Source organism: Rhinopithecus roxellana, chromosome 4, assembly GCF_007565055.1.
Source record: "Rhinopithecus roxellana isolate Shanxi Qingling chromosome 4, ASM756505v1, whole genome shotgun sequence".
Taxonomy (NCBI): Eukaryota; Metazoa; Chordata; class Mammalia; order Primates; family Cercopithecidae; genus Rhinopithecus; species Rhinopithecus roxellana.
In genome coordinates, this window is record NC_044552.1 from 173,257,408 (window position 1) to 173,272,397 (window position 14,990).

General features: G+C 40.4%; 1 protein-coding gene and 1 non-coding gene across 9 annotated transcripts in view; one reads left to right on the forward strand and one right to left on the reverse strand.

Annotated features, from left to right (window-relative positions):
- Window positions 1-3,811: 3,811 nt before the first annotated feature.
- TRNAE-CUC lies at window positions 3,812-3,883 on the reverse strand. Its single transcript has one exon. It is a non-coding gene; the product is annotated as a tRNA-Glu (tRNA).
- An 808-nt stretch (window positions 3,884-4,691) lies between these two features.
- The window catches only part of NCOA7 (nuclear receptor coactivator 7), a 157,688-nt gene continuing 147,389 nt past the window's right edge, over window positions 4,692-14,990 (forward strand). For 2 of the 8 annotated variants that reach the window (XM_030928825.1, XM_030928827.1), the window contains exon 1: window positions 4,692-4,931. The gene's annotated coding sequence lies outside the window, so the exon portion shown is untranslated. Of the gene's footprint in view, window positions 4,932-14,188; window positions 14,691-14,990 lie in introns of those variants that run through there. The other 6 variants (XM_010360197.2, XM_030928829.1, XM_030928824.1 and 3 more) reach the window with 4 other exon arrangements.

Consider the following 14,990-nt stretch of genomic DNA (forward strand, 5'->3'; position numbering starts at 1 on the left):
CTTGTGTGACTTTAGATAGGTTTACATAAACTTTCTGAACCTATGTTTTCTAAGCCACACAATACAAGAATAATTATTAGAAAGATTGACTTGATTGGTATGGACAAAGGACCCAATTCAGTGTTCAGTATCTAAAATAACTCAATAAAAGTCAGACATTATTCACAATAACTCAGTTTAACTCTATTTCCAGTTGCTCTTCTCTCAGCAGAAATGTAGAGCTGTCATTCATATAAGAATAGCATTATGATGGGCTCAGCCTGCATGTAATCGTTTTCAAGTGAAGTCCTAGAAGTCTACTTCTTGGTTTAATAATTTCTTTTGTTCATTCAATACTAATCATATGTAAAGCACTGTACTAGATGCTGGTGAAATCCTTCCTTTCCTCCTTCCACACTCCTGGTTACTCTTTCAGTATGCCTCAGCCCAAATCATCATTCACTGTAGTAGTCCAACTCTAGATGAATGACAATTTTGTATTTAAAACAAAATAATTGGACAAGTCCAGGAGAAAATATTTTTGATATACAGCAAATAACTTTTGCTTTCTTTCGTGCAGGTTAAATAATTCCTATTCCTTTACTTTTGAAGCACCTGTTCACACGTGGAATATTTCTGCAACTAATCCTTCAGCATTTTCCCCTTCTTCACAAGCACAGAATTGTGCACAATATTCTGGCTCTACAAAGCAGCAACTTTGAGCTCTGTGTGTAGGTGATGTAGTCTATTGCTGTATCTAAATAACAATACCACTTTGAAATAATTTCATTCTTGACTAAAAATAACAATAGAATAAGTAAAGCACAACAAGGAATATATTAACTAAAACATGAAAAAACTCCATTAAAAACATTAAAAATTAATCAAACAAATGACATGTGCCGGATTCTATTAATGACTACACAGCAATCTCCAGACTGTATTTGCTTTGGTCTTTATTAACCTGACTTTTCCTGACTCTCATCCTTCAGACTTTCCTCATATGTCCTCCTTCAGCCAAAGTCAAGCCTGCAAACCTTGGCCCTTTTTTTTTCTTTCTTTCTTTCTTTTTTTTTTTTTTTTTTTTTTGCTGCACCAATCTCTTGGCAAGCATTTCAACTATTGAAGCTTCAATTCTCACTGCAGAGCTGGATCTCCTTCAAATCTATCATCATTAGTAAAAAATATCAACCCATGTACAAGACAGCTTCACTTGGGTGACCTCTCTTCAGTCCAAATCTAAATGCAACATGGCTTCCTCTATTGTCCCCAGTCTCAAACAGCACCCTTTTTTAAATTAATAGGCCATGATCAAAACCTTAACGATTTTCTCCTTTGATTCCTATTCAACTGTCATAGAAACAGTCTTGCTCACTTTTCTATACCTGTGCATACAAAGATGACTGGCATGGAGTAAGAATTACATAAGTTTTTGCTAAATTGATGAATGAATGACAATAACTCTGTGAAGTAGGCATGGATGCATGCAGGTTAGTATCTCTCTTGTACTCGTTAGGATCCAGAGGCTCAGAGAGCTGGGTCCTTAACCCAGATAATGCAGCTGATATTGGCACAGTTAGGGTTAATTCACAGTCTCTGGCTCTGGAATAACAGTATTTCTTTATTTTCATAAGATCTCCTTTTCTTCACTATATTTGCCTTCTGCAGCATGTAGGTCATAAATAAGTTTGTTATCTCTCACATTAGTCCCTCAGCACCTTGAATCATGTTTCTGGCAATAACCTCCTGGACAGACTTCCTTACTGCGGTATGGGCTCCACCAGTCTGTTCTGTACCTAATGGTCACTGTCTTACCATCTGACTGCGCTTAATCTCCTCCATTTTCTCCTTCATCTCTTTATAGTATGCTATCTTCTTCACTGCTACTTCCTTCTTGAAGCTCTCTTATCCTTTTATTGTCTTTCTGACTACTCTTTCACCATTTTCTACCTCTTCCCTTCCTCCTTTACTGTATACTCTCCTGGGTTTTTTCCCTCGGTCTTCTATCCTTTTTATAGGTTTTTTTCTTTGGGAAGTGCCCAAATCTTCTCAAACTTTTAAGTTAATGGCTCCAAAATCACTTCCTTCAATCCTAATTATCACCAAAATTCCCATTCTGTATTTCTGACCACCATTTAGCTGTGCCGCCTCTGTGGGGGCTCAAACTGAACTTGCCTTCTCTTCTTCATCAGTTTCTCCATCTCAACCTTCCTATTACTTTTAATGCCACCCCAATTGTACTAGCCACACAGAACAAATCACGGCTTCATAACAGATTCCTCCCTATTCTTAATCCTTTATATCCTATCAGACATCGAGTCCTCTTGGGTTCCCTTTGTAACTCCTTGATTTGTCTTCAGGTCCTCCATAATCTGGCTGCAGCCATCTATCTGCCCTCATCTACACTGTTCCTCAGCACAGGTTCCCTACTACAGCCAGTCTGATGCAGTTGTCCTCTTCGTTGCAGATACTAGACCGTGGTCATCCTGGATCCCTTAGAAGAAATGCTCATTCTGCTTTTCTCAGGCATTCCGGATACTTCTAACCTTTAGGTCCAGCTTGAAAAACAGTTTTAAAGTTCTATTTTGATTCTAGTGTTCACTTCCTGCTCCCTTCTTTTACCGCATATTGTGATTATTTGAAGTACCTGATACATAGCAAATAATCAATGAATGGTGCCAATTATTTTTGTTAACGGTAATAACATATTTTTGTCTTAATTGTCCAATGAAGTGAAAGTCTTAAGCACCAAGAATCACATCTTTTCTTAACCCCATGGCACCTATCACAATCGACTTCCTGGAACATTAAGTACTCAGCATTCTCCTCTTCCCAATCAGTCTCAGCACAACTAAAAGGAAAGCAAAACAAATTCATTTTAGTTGCAATCAAGCTTTCAGTCTGTTTCTATGCTATGATGAAATTTCTCCTTTAAAAAAAGGCAAAAAAAAAAAAAAATCCAACAGCTCAAAAACTGGCAAAGGTTAGGATGGTTTAGAACTTTCAGGATCAAAAAAAAGTTAATGTCTATATAACACCATTTTTCTTTTTTTTGACTCCAACATTTCCATATTTTCCTTTGAGGAACTCCCAGAATTCTACTTTACCCTGAATGTGGGAGTTACTAATGATAAGTAGGTGCATTTTTGAGGGGGCTATATGATTTATATACTGGCAATTGATACTCTGGATGGAAGACAATTACCATATTTGTGTAAATCTGTCACAGAAAATTTGAAATTAGCAATAAATAAATAAATAAATGGGTTATTAGAACACTATAAACTAGCTATGTAATAATTAGCCAACCATACATCTCAGACAAGATCTCATATTTATAAAGATGAGAGTAGGAATAGCTCCAATATAGGCAAATAATCTCCAAAGTACATAATCTGAATGTACAGAAAAACTAAAAATGAACTCTAAGGATGACATTGAATACGTATTATTCCTCATTAACTATTTTCCTCTTTTATTAGTCAAACAAAATCCAGGTTAAACAAAGGCTTAACTGACTGCTTGTAAATATCTAAATTATTTTTAAAAGCTGAACAATACAATTTTAGAATCATAGAACTGTATGTTATTTGATTGATTATAAATTACATTACTTGTAGAGATGCCATATTTTAAGCCTTAGATTAAATAACATTTTAAAATAGTCAATTTTTAATGATGAAAAAACCCCAACAAGCAAATGAAAAGTACATAAAAGTTATGATTAAAAAAACTATAAAAAAAAAAAAACCCCAACCAACAAATGAAAACTACACAAAACTCATGACTTCTAAGTTGCTTGCAGGATTCAAAAAAATCAAAAAGAAGAGACTTCCCTGACCGGGAATCGAACCCGGGCCGCGGCGGTGAGAGCGCCGAATCCTAACCACTAGACCACCAGGGAACTTATGCGACGCGTCTCTCCAAACTTACTTGCTGTTAAAAATCTGTATTTAGTTCCTCTAACCAGTAGGAGGTAGAGTATTGCGTCTAAGCCACACCTACTTTGTTCTTGCTCTGAGTCTATTTCCTGAAATTGAAGCAAATTCTCGGCGCCTTCCGCCAAGCTCCCCGATGGCCCGTTAAGGAAAACACCTATACCCTCCAAATCTAATCCTCTTCCGACTGCCATGCTGGAAAAAACATCCTGGAAATTCTCATTCTTTTACATAACATGGAAATCTCTATACCAAGACAAGTGTTGTCTGGACGCGTACTGTCCAGAGCCTTGTAATTTGCTTTATTATTTTATTAACCATTTTAGCCTCTCTTTCAGATCTAACGTCTGTCCCTCTCCGTCTTCCTTCGTTCTCTGTCACGCGGATGTTAAGTCCCTCTAAACATTTTACTAAATCTAACGATAGACTGCCACCCACTGAGAGCGTTTCTCGGTGAAGAGCCGGAGCGACCCCGCGCTGTCCTGGGTACAGAGCGCGTGCTCTACAAATGTGGGTGATGAAGGGCCACGTAGCCTCATAGCACGCGGTTCTATTTTATTTATTTGGTATACGCAGGCTAACGACGCTGGGAGAGCTGTGGGTGGTATGCTTAGTGAAGGATCAGGACATCTGCCCAAGGTTCCAAGCAAATCCTTCAGACCCGCTGTGTTTATTATCCTACTTTCCAAACTGTGTTATTATCTGGGCAATTGCTTCACTTCTCCGCATTATATACTAGACACGGCCAGGAAATGATGCAATTACCCAAGGAGTCAAGACACCTTACAGCAGAGTCTTAATTCCGAAACTCTCATAAAGTAAATGCAGAGGGCAGTAAGATATAACTTAGCTTTGAAAGTGCCAGCCGTTACAGTTGAAGAAATCTAACCCAAGAGACTTCGCTCCGCTGCAAGATGGAAGGAGGCTTAAGTAAGACATAAATTTGTAATGAACTTGCTCACAACATCCGGCGCCACTGTGAGTTGCAGTCATCATCCATTACCACAAAATTAGGTGAGCCTGTGCTTGAATCTCATTTCTTTTTTTTTTTTTCCAGCAAATCAGAGACGAAGTTTAAATCATTGATATACTTTATCTGAAAATATGTAATAATATGAGAACAGGAAGATTTAAGGGGGTTATTAAGATAATAAGATAGAAAAATCATCAGAAGAAATTTCTACACTTCATTGTATTTTAAGTGGGACACTTCTTTCCTATCCCAAGGAATCTTAAATCAAGTTCAGTAGGTGGAGCTCTTACCTCTTAATTAAGGGGTTGCTAGACCTTAGCATTAGAGTATCTGGTTTTGAATAAAAAGATTAAGCAGATATTAGTTTAAATTTGTATAGGTTTAGTCACAATATTTTACACAAAGTACAAAAGGGTATGGTGAAAACCACCCTCCTACTCACTCCTTTCTTCTTCCTAGAAGTAACCAGTGTTACCAGCTTCTTCTATATCTCCCAGAAATAATCTACGCACATACAACACGTATCTAGTTCATTTTCCTCCAACTTTTTGGTTTTGAAACATATCAAACCAACAGAAAGTTGCAACTGTAGTACAATGAACACACATATACCCTTCATCTAGACCAGTGCCTTCCAATTTACAGCTCCAGCAACTTGTGGCTATTAGGCACTAAAATGTAGCCAGTATGAATAGATATTCTGTAAATGTTGGATCCACACTGCACGTTTAAGCATTAGTATTTAAAAAAAGAAATGTAAAATATCGCATTAATACTTTTTACTTTAATTATATTTTTAAATGAGAATAATTGGATATATTGGGTTAAATAAAATATTAAAATTAATTTTGCTTTCTTTTTACTTTTTTAATGTAGCTACTAGGATATTTAAAATTATACATGTGCTTACATTATATTTCTATCTTACAGTACTGTTCTAGATACATCAATTATTAATATTTTCCATATTTGCTTTCTCTATTTTTTCCAGAACCATTTGAGGTTAGCTGCAGACAGCATGATACTTTATAATACATACTAAACACTTTATTATGCATCTACGAAGAGCAATCAGTATAATTATCATCTCAGGAAATTTAATTCCACATTGTCATTTATTATATGGTCAATAATCAAATTTTCTAGTTGCCCTAATAATCTCGTTTATAGTTTTTCTTGGATTATACCTTGCATTTAGTTGTCACCTGTCCGTAGTCTCCCTCCTTTAATCTGGAACAGTTTCCCCAAACTTTTTTCTTTTACATCATTGACCTTTTTGAATAGCGGAGTACAATAGTTTCAGAAAGTTCGCCAATTTAAATACTTCTTTTGGCAGGACAACTATCCTAAGTGATGTGTCTTTCTCAGTGCATTATATCAGAATGCACATAATTCCAGTGTATCACATTACATGGGTAATGGGTAAGTGTGGTAGGCAGAACCATGTCCGCTTCACCCCACAACCCCAGAGATGTCACTGTCCTAATCCCCAGAACATGTTGACATGTCACCTTACATGGCAAAAGGAACTTTGCAAATGTGATTAAGATTTTGAGATGGAGGAGATTATCCTAGATTACCTGGATGGGCCCCAAATCATCACAAACATTCTTATGAGTGAAAGAGCAGGGCAGAAGCATCAGGACAGAGTGATGTGATGTGCAAAAGACTCGTTTGGCCATTGCTGCCTTTGAAAAGGGAGGAAGGAGAACCACAAGCCAAGGAATGCAGGTGGTTCCTCTTCTCCCATAGGCTTCCAGACAGAAAGCAGCTCTGCCAACATCTTGATTTTATCTCAGTGAGACTTATGTTGTGCTTCTGAACTACAGAACTGTAAGATAATAAATTTGTGTAGCTTTAAGTCCCTAATTTAGTGGCAACTTTTACGGTAGCAACAGGAAACTAATATAGTAAGTGCTATCATTTGATTAAGATGTCTGCCATATTTCTCCATCATAAAGCTACCTTTTATAATCGTAATTAATTGGCAAATGTTGGAAAAAGCAAATATCAATGGTGGAAGTGATACTTTGAGACTGTAGACCATTCTGTTCCTCAGCAAACTTTTAGCCAATGGGTTTAGCATCCACTGATGATTCCACTGATGATCCTTGTCGGAATCAATTATTGCTACAGTGATGGCAAAATGGTGATATTTTAATTTTATCATTCTTCTGAAAAGAACTTTCCTTCCTCTCCTCCCTCTTTTTATTCTTTATTTAAGTTTTACATATCAGCCCGGACTCATATTCTTTTCTCTGTTTTAGTGAGTTTTTATTCAATGTGTTATATTCTGTTGCTGTCATTATTCATTTAAAACCTAAATTGTCCCAAATTCAGCCAGAAGGAGTCCATTCAAGCTGGCTTCTGTGTTCTTTTGGAATGTCCCTATACATTTTTGAGCACTTCTTTACTTTCAAGCACAACATGACCCAGGTACAGCCTGTATTTTATAACAGGAAGAATTAACATCTTCGTGAGTATATCTATTTTTCTTTAAGTTCCTTTTTAAATTTGTTTACACAAAGAGTATCATACTCTACATGGTTTTCTGTATTTTTTAATTAATATCTTTAGAGGGTGTTCATTATTTAAATGGAGTTCCCTCATTGTTTTTGACAACTGCAGGGTAGGTATTTCACTGTACAGATATCTTACTAAAGCAGTTCCATATCATTGGGCATTTACATTGTTTACAACCTTCTACTGTTACCAAAGTACAGCCAAAAATAACCTTGGAACAACATAATTTAACATTTAGTTTTTATTAACTTGCCCACAAGTGATTCATCTTATAGAGTGCCAATTTCTGATTTGAAAATGCTAGAAGAAAAATCATGGTATCCAATTCATATTCAACTATCATTATAATTTATTTACAATTTTTCAATTTGATCTCAACCTGAGTCAGCTGTCCTTTTGTTTATTAAGCTATTCATTCATTTGATAAACATTTATTGAATCTAATATATGTCAGGTACTATGTTAGACACCAAAGACAACACACTGAACAAAACAGTATCCCTGACCTTAAAACTTAGTCTGGTGGAGTTCAAGTAACCAAGCAATTATGGTATAATAAGAGAAATGTATCTTTATATTGTTTATTTAATAGATTAAAAATCCATCTTTTATCACATATACATGGAATATAAAATGGAATAGCTACACTAGAAAATAGTTTGGCAGTTTCTTAAAAAACTAAATGTGCACTTACCATATGACTCAGCAAATGTACTCTTGGGCATTTATCCCAGAAAAATGAAAACTTATGTTCACATAAAACCTGCAAATGAATGTTCATAGCAGTAGCTTTATTCATAATAGCCCAAAACTGGAGATAACTGAAATGCCCTTCAATGGGTGAATGGTTAAGCAAACTATGATATATCGATATGCCTTGGAATATTATCTGAAAAGAGAAGGAACGATTGATACATGTAATAAGTTGAATAGATCTCAAGGGAATTATACTGAGTGGGGAAAAAAGCCAATCTAAAAGGTACCATTTGATTCAATTTATATAGCATTCTTGAAATCATAGAGATGGGAGATTAGTGGTTGCCAGGAATAGGGATGTGGTGAAGAGGAAGATCAGTATGATTCTAAAGGAGTAGCTTGCGGGAGCCTCATGGTGATAGCTCTGTATTTTATTGTGGTGATGATACAAGATATGATAACATTGCATAGAAACACACACACACACACACACACACACACACACACACAAAACATGCATGAACGTATGTGAAACTGGTGAAACCTGGCTGGGCACAGTGGCTCATGCCTGTAATCCCAGCACTTTGGGAGGCCGAGGCGGGTCGATCACCTGAGGTCAGGAGTTCGAGACCAGCCTGGCCAACATGGTGAAACCCCATCTCTACTAAAAGTATAAAAACTAGCCGGGCGTGGTGGTGGGCACCTGTAATCGCAGTTACTCAGGAGGCTGAGGCAGGAGAATTGCTTGAACCCAGGAGATGGAGGCTGCAGTGAGCTGACACGGTGTCACTGCACTCCAGCCTTGGCAACAGAGTGAGACTCTGTCTCAAAAAAAAAGAAAAAGAAAAAAAAAAAAAAAACTGGTGAGATCTGAATAAGCTCTCAAGATTGTAGCAATGTCAATTTCCTGGTTCTGATATTGTAATAAAATTATGCAAGATATGCAACATGGGGAGAAAACTAGGAGGAAACACAGGACTTCCCTGTACATTTTTTGCAACTATTTATTAATCTGTAATTATTTCCCTATTAGTATATTCACTGTAAATTTCTTGTACCCAATAATACAAACCACCACCACATAATGTCACTTTTTTAGGGATTTCTTTCAAAATTTTAAATTATATTTTAGCACCAATGTTGTAGCAGCTTATTTGAATATGTTTTTCAGAAAGTGTAAAAACTATGTCACAACTTCTCAAGCTACTGAACAGACTATTTGTAGAAGAAATAAGACAACAGGAAATTGTTCAAAAGCAGATATTTTTTAATTAACTGTGAATAAAAGAAAAGGACAGATTTATTGGGCTAACTCTAAATAATCAGCCATAAGTATGAAATGATGATAGCTATGTGGACAACAATCCATTTCTATATACAGCAATATTTCTTTCTCAGTACACTCTGGTAGACTCCACAAAGGCCAAGGTGATTTCTACCTCCTCTTCAGATTTATAACAAGCCAAATGAAGCACTGAACATAGGTCTATCCACAAAAGGACACTTTTACATTTTTCTCAGAACTCAAGATATTATCATAATTAACCAGTAGACAAATGATCCCAGTTTGTGAAAATGAGCCACCACCTTCAATACTATTAAATAATAAACTCTCTTCTGCCTCTTTAGTTGCAGGATGGCTACTCGTACACCTCCACATATGATGATCAGTATTTGCCTCCTGTGTCTCAACCAGCCTGAGTCAAGTGTATGAAAAGAGGTGTTTCTCTCTGTGCTAGAGAAAGAAGGATTGGTTCACTAAAGAGTGAATTCTCTTGGTGCTAGTAGCCTAAGCTCATTACCTAATGCATAAAACTCGTCTCCTACACCTTTTGAGAGACCTTCTAAAGACATTTCAATATTTTCAGTAGCTCCAATGTCATTACTTAACCAGTTTTGAAACTACACTCAAAACTTAACAATTTTGTTAAAGGGTAAGCAACTTCCAGATTCTTCTAAGTGACTTCATCCTGTTATTTATACATCACATATGTACATATCAATTCCTGTAATCAAGTAATTCTAAATTTGGGACAAAATACCATACATAATAATCATTATCTTTTTTTTTTTTTTTTTTTTGTGATGGAGTCTGGCTCTGTCACCCAGGCTGGAGTGCATAAGTACAATCTCAGCTCAGTGAAACCTCTGCCTCTGGGGTTCAAGTGATTCTCCTGCCTCAGCCTCCCAAGTAGGCGGGATACAGGCGTGTGCCACCATGCCCAACTAAGTTTTCTATTTTTAGTATTGGCAGGTTTCATCATGTTGCCCAGGCTTGTCTCAAACTCCTGACCTCAAGTGATCCACCCACCTCGTCCTCCCTAAATGCTGGGATTACAGGTGTGAAAATAGGCCAGGTGCAGTGGCTCATGTCTGTAATTCTAGCACTTTGGGAGGCCGAGGCAGATGGATTGCTTGAGCCTGGGAGTTTGAGACCAGCCTGGGTAACATGGCGAAACTCCATCTCTACAAAAAATACAAAAATTAGCCGGGTGTGGTGGTGCATGCCTGTAGTCCCAGCTACTTGGGAAACTGAGGTGGGAAGATCACTGGAGCCGGGAGTTGGAGGTCGCACTCTAGCCTGGGTGACAGAATGAGACCCTGTCTTGGAAAAAAAAAAAAAAAGAATGTAAAAGAAAATACAGTGGCGCTCTAGATCAGCCAGAGACTCAGGACTCTTTCATTTGGGCAATGTTAGAACAGTATTTGCCAATATTTTTAGAATTGTAGTTTCATGAGAAGTTACTAGTGTTGTGTTCAAAAACAGAAATACTAATCATGCTTCTTCATTACAAGAATTGTCTTTAGATAGATAGGTAAGAAAAATACCAAACACATTTGTAGGATTGCCACTGTTTGGCAATGTTTCTCTAAGCCCGCCTACCTTAGTCCTCTAGAAAATCACTTGGGAGAAATCCTGTTGCCTGAACCCAGAGATCCAGCTGCCTCCCACAGGTTCAGCAAAGCAAACAAATGGCAGAGTGAGTGAAGTGATCCTCCTCTTCTTTTAAGAAAGGAAGGGATCTCTGCTCCTCTTATCTACTCCAAAATCTCATCATACAAAGGTTGTTTATTCCCGCAAAAGTTAAATGACAAACCCACCTAAATTATCCTACAATGACCTCTCTACCCTTCAACAGAGAAAGGCCAGTTTTCATATTTAAAAGAGGCCCTCACAGCCATAAAATCAGTGTAGTATTACATTCTTTCATTAATTCAGCATTTACCCAGTAACTTCCGCTAGCCGCTAGCCAAGAAGAGTGAAAAGTGTTAGGGATACCATTTTTAAAAAGAATAACTTTATCATAATAAAGTATATTATTCTAGTAATACCTTTGATTGATGGCCACATTCTAGACTTTAAGAACCACTCAGGATTATCTCCTTTAATTCCTATATCCACCCTATAAAGTCGGTACTGTTGCCATTCTTTATAGATAAAGCATATCCTTTATGGATAAAGCAACTGAAGTTAAGTAGTTTACCCAAGGTCAGCACGTGGTAGAGCTGTAGTCTGAAGTCAGAGCCTGAATTCTCAAAGATTACTGTGTTCTTAAGAAGTACACTTTCTACTGAGGTTTGATCTGTAGTATACTAAGATTTCCTAAATTATTTCATGTATTATATCTTATCTGCCAATTAAAATTTGACCTTTATTTAGGGCAGCACTGTTCAAAATGATTTTCTGCAATAATGAAAATGTTCTAGTCTGTGCTGTCCAAAAGCACAGTCTAGCCATAATTTAAATTTAAACGGCTACAAGTAGCTACAGTACTGGACAACACATATAAGGAATAGTTTCATGTCTTCTGATTTCTCTATAAAGCCAAGGCTTAGGTAAATGAGTTAATGGAAAGGAACGAGTGAAGAATCTTTAGGAAGAGTTTGTACTCCCTTAGCTGGGGAGCAGAATCTTTATTATATCAGGACTTTCAGTATAATAAAAATGTTATAAGAAGCATATGATACAGCATGCGGTCCTAGAGGAGTTCATAAAGATAGATTTTTAAATTCCTTACAGTATCTTTGGAAGACTGCCTTTTTTTTTTTTTGAGATGGAGTCTCACTCTGTCACCAGGCTGGAGTGTAGTGGTGTGATCTTGGCTCACTACAACCTCTGCTTCCCGGTTTCTGGTGATTCTCCTGCCTCAGCCTCCCAGGTAGCTGAGACTACAGGTCCGCGCCACCACACCCAGCTATTTGTGTGTGTGTGTGTGTGTGTGTGTGTGTTTTTAGTAGAGACGGGCTTTCACCATGTTGGCCAGGATGGTCTCGATCTCTTGACCTCGTGATCTGCCCGCCTTGGCCTCCCAAAGCGCTGGGATTACAAGCGTGAGAAACCGTGCCTGGCCAGAAGACTGAAGTTTTATAATCAATGGTCACAACTTTAAAAATACATACTCAGTTATAGCTTTTTGTCTAATAAAAAAATCACTGCTTAATATATTTACAAAACATGGAGTCCATAGAGAGAAAAACAACAGGGTCCTCTTGGTAGTAAAAGGATGAGAAACAGTGACAACCTGTAAGTCAATGGACATTTCCTTCAGAGACTACATTCAAAACAAAAATTTTGTTAAAGAGTAAGCAACTGCCAAATTCTCCTAAGTGACTTCATCCTGTTACTTATACATCAGATATGTACATATACATTCCTATCATCAAGTAATTCTAAATTTGGGAAAATATCATAAATAATAATAGTTATCTTTTGAAAATAAACTGGGGCTCTAGATCAACCAGAGAGTGTCAGGAAGCAGCCAAGTCATGCCCCACTGGGTGCTTCCTGGACAAGCGCAGTGCAGCTCCCACAGGACCTCACACCCAACCTTCAATTTGCTTAAAAGAACTATCTCAAAAAATCTTAGCTATTTAGTCACAATTTGTCCTTGCCATGGAACATGTTTTTCTTTTGCCTGATTTTTAATAACCTTAGATTTCAAAATCATAAAAGCACTCATCAAAGAACTGTGAGAGCACCTCAGCTTCTCTGGAGATCTCAAACCATGTTCCTTTGATACAATGCAATCAACTCTTTATATTTTAGGAACCTAATTTTCCCTTACTAAATGCTAAATAATTTACAAATAACACAATGGCTACGGAAAAAAAAAAATCCAACATCTTTACATTCAAATCCCAAAGATACAAACCTGACGTCTAAATTAATACGTGCTTAGTGCAAAATTGGACCATTATTCCACATTTGCAGTATAGTATAACATGACCACCTGCTACTGAAAGGCCAAAGCCACCACTGTTAGCGCTTTGCTCCGCCTTCCGGAGAGTTGATTACAGCTTAAGCAGCTTCAACAACCCAGAGGAGGCCGCTATCTAGTTTATCAGTGTGGAAGGCCTGTGACACAGTTAACAGACTATTGTAGGCCCTTCCTTGGGATATTTTTCTGCGTATAAGAGTGAATGAACTCCACGGCCAGATCCTCCTAGTCATCTTGCAGTGCTGGTCATGGGACCGCAGAGGGAACAGCACCCAGCTGGGGATGGGGAGCTCACAGGCACAGGCCCCGCAGCTGATGCAAACCTTCCCCCTCCAAGGTTCTCTCGAGTATCTGCCAAGAGTCGGCTGGAGGGCCCAACTGCTATGTTCCTATTGCCTTAATGACTGCAATTTGGCAGCAACCAGGATGCTGTACCGGGAACGAGAGGGGGAGGAGATGGTGGGCCCCTCTGCTAAATGCAACGCCGGAAGGGGCAGAAGGATGAATTTATTGTGGCCATCGGTCCCGAGCTGGAAGGAAAGTCAAAGGGCTTTAAAACTGGGCAGACGCTCTAACTCCTGCTCTGCTGTCAAAGCCTTACTTCCCAGGAAGAGTAGGGGCTAAGGCGGGCCAGCTCTAAGGGGGATGCTGCCCGGGGTGAGGTAAGAGGACCCCGCTAGGTGCCACTGCCAGGCGGCGGTTCGCTGGGGTAGCAAGGCGCCGGGACTCGGGAGGCGCCACAAAGGGCCGAGGCCTGCGGAGGCCGCGCGCGCAGCTCTCCGGGGCGGAGCCGCCGGGCTAGAGGCAGCGGAGGCTGCAGCAGCCGCGGGTAGCCGGAGTGCCCAGCCTCCCAGCTCGGAGGTCGCGGCGGGCAGGGAGGATGCAGCAATTGCAGCCCGAGCAGCGGAGCCCGGTCGCCGAGCTCCCCGGCCCCCGCAACCGCGGTGGGGCGCAGCGCGCGCCACGGACCGGGCGGAGCTAGAGGCGGGCGTCTGCACAGTATCGCGCCACCCGCGGCTCCCCGCCTTCGGCCGGGTTCGGGAGCCCGTCGCTGCCGATGCCCTGACGGTGGGCGCAGCTGCGTGGCTGGCGAGGCGTCGCGCGTGGGGAGAGGCCTAAGACACCCCGACTGCGGCGGCTGCGCCCACGCGATCGGGTCGCGGGGCCCCGCGGGCGCGCGCCTCGGAGCTCCCGCCTCCTCCCCTTGCTCCTCCTTGGCGTACGGTCCTCCCCTGACCCCTCCTTCCACCCGCCGAGAGGATGCGCTCCCCGGCGCCCAGCAGCAGAGGCCACCGCTGCCAGAAATGCATGCGTCTGATCCCCTTCTCCCGGATCCTAGGAGCCGGCGCCCCCGCCCTGTAGGTAGGTGGTGAGGCTGGGCCCAGCCCTCGCCGCCGCCCGCTGCTGATGCTGCCGCCGAGAGGCCGCGGGCAGGGTCCAGGACCAGCCAAACTTGCCTCCCGCGGGGGGCTCGGTGGAGCGCTCGGAGGTGTGCTAATGGCGCTGGGCGCAGCCCCCTGTGAACCTGAAAACCTCTGCTTGAGCTCGGGAGGCCGAGCGGGGCGAAGGAGAGCTTGACCCTTCCCCGCCAACCCCCTGGGGGCTGTGGGGGTGCGCGCCCCGTGGTGCGGGAGTGGGGAGGACAGGTTGGCATGGGGCTTA